The sequence below is a fragment of the Anopheles coustani genome, chromosome X (genome assembly GCF_943734705.1).
Source record: "Anopheles coustani chromosome X, idAnoCousDA_361_x.2, whole genome shotgun sequence".
NCBI classification, from domain to species: Eukaryota; Metazoa; Arthropoda; class Insecta; order Diptera; family Culicidae; genus Anopheles; species Anopheles coustani.
The window spans coordinates 18,317,987-18,322,374 of NC_071290.1; the positions used below are offsets into that span (position 1 = coordinate 18,317,987).

At 33.6% G+C, this 4,388-nt stretch overlaps 1 long non-coding RNA gene across 1 annotated transcript; it reads left to right on the plus strand.

Moving 5' to 3' along the window:
• The first annotated feature begins 396 nt into the window (after positions 1-396).
• Positions 397-1,139, plus strand: LOC131269274 (uncharacterized). The gene is made up of 2 exons (XR_009179000.1): positions 397-507; positions 914-1,139. It is a non-coding gene; the product is annotated as an uncharacterized LOC131269274 (long non-coding RNA).
• The last annotated feature ends 3,249 nt before the right edge of the window (positions 1,140-4,388 follow it).

The following is a 4,388-nucleotide window of genomic DNA, read 5'->3' on the forward strand; positions in this document are numbered from 1 at the left end:
GTATAGATTAAAGGTGTAAGATTAATAGTTTCGTTAAGATAAGGATAGAAGTTAAATTGAACTAGGCAGTCTAGATAAGATAGAACGGTAATATATTAGAAAGAGACAGATAGTTGTTTCCCCGTAAATAATAAATTATCCATAAATTTCGATTCAAATAATATATTAATTAAATAGGAGACACTCTCAACAGATAGGTAATTTAAATTAGGTTAGTTTAAGATATGATTTAGGTAGGATAGTACTATTAGTAAACATTAAAAGTAAAAAGATAGGATCAAATTGCGCAGCATACTCAAGCGGTCACCTTGCGCGCAATTACGCGGTGCTACCAGGCTTTTGTTCAAATTTATATAAAAACGCGCTACGAACGATGTAAAAATTCATTCGCAATAAAGTTATCGGTGAAGCTCGAACAAGCTTCGAAGTTTAAAAATAAAGTGTTTCTCCTATCCGAGATAAATCATATTACATGGCGACCGTGACGTGGAGCCTGAATCTAAAAAAGTAATAATTATTAAAGTGCAGTTAAGTGAAAATTCTAAGTCCTACGAAAAAGAGGACTTTGCGGATTATTTGGGAGAAAACAAAAAAAAAATATTATAATCAGTTAGTGCGAATTCAAAGTCCCATATAAAATTGGACTTAGGCCGAAAAAATAAAAGTATTTTAAAATTCTAAGTCCAACGAAAAAGTGGACTTAGTGGATTGTTTGTGAAAAATCAAAAACCAACTTTGATTAAGTGCAGTGGTGGAAATTTCAAAGTCCCATAAAAAATCGGACTTGGACGCAAAAACAAAAAATTGTGAACAAATTCTAAGTCCCATAAAAACGGGGACTTAGTCGAATTTGGAAAATTTGGTGAAAAAAAAAGGACTCAGACGGCAGTGTTAAAATAAAAAAGTGTTTTAGTTGAAGTGAGTGAGCGTAATAGGAGTGAGTGCCATAACGATCATAGAAACAAAAAAAAAAAGGACAGCTACAGTCCAGCAAAAGTGAGAGATTTAATCGTGAGTTGGATTATTACTTCGGACACCAACAAATACCGCCTTACCGCGGGACAGCAGTCACCGCCGTAGCGGAACAGTGAAACAAAAAATAATAAAAAAAAAAAAGACAACATCGTAGCGGCGAACGAGTACATACAACTACCTAGCACCACGTAGCGGCTTCTACCCAGCACCAGCAGGTACCACCCAGCACCAGCGGTATAGGGACAACATTATTTACCACTACCGAGGCAAGCATACGTAAACCCTTAAAGGGCCAAGGTTAGTAGGGAATTTTTTTATTATTGTAAATGGGATATTATATTTAAAAAAAAAGGTTCAAAAAAAAAATGTGCTACTATTGATATCAGTCAAAAAAAAATTTTTTTTTTCGCGTCCTGCTCATTGGTTTTATTTTCCTCCTACACTTTATGTTTTGTCATTTGCCAGCATCAATTGGTGCATGGATGAATTGGAAGAAAAAGTTCGTAGGCTCAAAACATTGGAAATTCGTCTAAGCGATCCAAACAAAAGTCACAGAACGTGTAAACTTACAAGTGATAGGCTACTAGCTACACAAATAGTAGCTGGAATTCAAGCCGATATTATCCAATTGGAAAAAGTTATTAGCGAAGAAGAAGTCAATTCCATAATTCTGCGTTCCCGATATATTTACTCTAACATAATATCTCACATAAACCAACACCTAGGCATAGCTCGAAAACATATAACTTTCAAAACACTTTCCAAACTGGTTATAATTTTCAATAGAATGGCTCAGTTAGATATTAAAGTAGCCACAGCACTCGTACAAGTGTACGATGGTTCCGATGATAATCTTGATTCTTTTGTAGATTCCGTAACTTTATTAAAAGATTTATCAGGAAGTGTTCAGGAACAAACAATAATTAAATTCGTGAAAACAAGGTTAACTGGCAAGGCACGTTTAGGACTACCTCTGAAACTTGAAACCATAGAGCAATTATTGAATGATGTAAAAACCAGGTGTCAGTTAAAAGTATCTCCAGACAACATTGCAAACAAACTCAAATGTCTAAGACCAAAAGACACGCAATCACTATGCGACAAGGTAGAAAAATTAACAACAAAGCTTAAGAATTTATACTTAGAGAAAAATATCCCAGAAAATGTCGCCAATGAAATGGCAGTTAAAATTGGCGTCACAACACTTATAGAAAAAATCGACAATCCAGAGACCAGATTACTGCTTAAAGCAGCCACATTCTCTTCAGTCTCGGCAGCTTGTGAAAAAGTAATAGAAAATGAATCAAGTAATACCTCACAAATCATGCCTGTAAGACATTCCGGTTACGGCAATTATTATAATCATTTCCAACAGCCACCTCACTTTTCAAATAAAAATAGATACCCAAACAGATACCAAAAGTACCAAAACTTTAACCAATCATATTCAAATCGTAACAGATACAACCACGGATTTCAAAATAAAAACAGTTACAGAAATCAAAATAACTTTAATAATAGGCAAAACCACAACAACAATAATTACAATAATAGCAGGAGAAATAATTATTCAAACAGCCAGAACTTTGCCCCAAGGGACAATAATGATAATAGGCAATTCAATGAATCATCAAATAGGAGAACATATCCAATATAAACTACACGCGAAGAGGACTCTTTTTTAGAACAAAGAGAACAACCTCATACCGAATGCCAATCCTCACAATAAATCTTACAACAAATAATTCAATATTAGTAAAAATAGATTTATCAAACAACACATACTGCAACCTCCTTATTGATACAGGTGCAGATATTTCACTCCTCAAAATCAACAAAATAAGTAACGTAAAAAGTATTAATGAAAATATGAAAATCAAATTGACAGGCATCAGTAGTAATTCAATCAATACTTTGGGAACAGCCTATGGCAAAATAACTTTTGGAAATACATCATTGTGTCAAGAATTCAATATAATTCCAAGTTCAATAGACCTAAACGTAGACGGCATTTTAGGTAGAGATTTCCTTACGAAATATAAGTGTTTAATAGATTACGAGCATTGGCTGCTTACCTTTACGTGGAAAGGTATAACGATAGAGCACCCAATTGAAGAAGATAAAAAGTATACTTTTACTATCCCTGCTAGAAGTGAATTTATACAAAGTATTTTTTCACCCAAAATCAAGGAAGACTCATTAATACATTGTCAAGAAATACTACCTGGAGTATTTTGTGGAAACTCAATTATTTCAAAGGAATGCCCATATGTAAAGTTCATAAACACAACAGAAAAAGACGTGCGTATAAACAACAAAAATTTCAACCCAACAATAGAACCACTCAAAAACTATACCATTTTTTGTGCTAAACAGAATAAATTGAGTAGTAGTTCCAGATTAAATACCATTCTAGAAAAATTAAATATAAATGACACTCCACAATTTGTTCAAAATGATTTAAAGAAGCTTATATCAGACTTTCCAGAACTATTTTGTCTAGAAAATGATCAAATAACAACAAACAATTTCTATGAACAATCAATTCAACTCAAAGATAATAATCCGTTATTTATACCAAATTATAAGCAGATATATTCTCAAACCAATGAAATAAATGCCCAAGTTAATAAGATGTTCGAAAACCAAATCATAGAACACTCAACGTCCCCATATAATTCACCAATTCTTCTAGTACCAAAAAAATCCCAAGATAGTTCCAAAAGATATAGATTAGTTGTCGATTTCCGACAACTAAACAAAAAAATTCTTCCTGACAAGTTTCCCCTACCCAGAATAGACACAATATTGGACCAATTGGGGCGAGCCAAATATTTTAGCACCCTCGATCTCATGTCAGGGTTCCATCAAATACCTTTAGAACAAAACTCAAAAAAATACACTGCATTTTCAACTCCCACAGGGCATTATCAATTTACCAGATTACCATTTGGGCTTAATGTAAGTCCCAACAGCTTTCAACGGATGATGGCGATAGCCATGTCAGGCCTGAATCCAGAAATAGCCTTTGTATACATAGACGACATCATTGTCACCGGTTGTACGGAAAATCATCACATTGAAAATTTAAGTAAAGTTTTCAAAAGATTGAAAAATTACAATTTGAAGTTAAATCCGGAGAAATGTAAACTCTTTAAAAGCGAGGTAACATATTTGGGACACAAAATAACGGAAGCCGGAATATATCCAGACGATTCTAAGTACCAAGCAATTAAAAACTATCCAATACCAACTAACGCAGATGAAGTGCGCAGATTTGTAGCCTTTTGCAATTATTATCGAAAATTCATAAATAACTTTGCTAAAATCGCAAAACCATTAAATGATTTACTTAAAAAGGGCACTACTTTCAATTGGACGCAACAATGTCGTCAATCTTTTGATTTATTAAG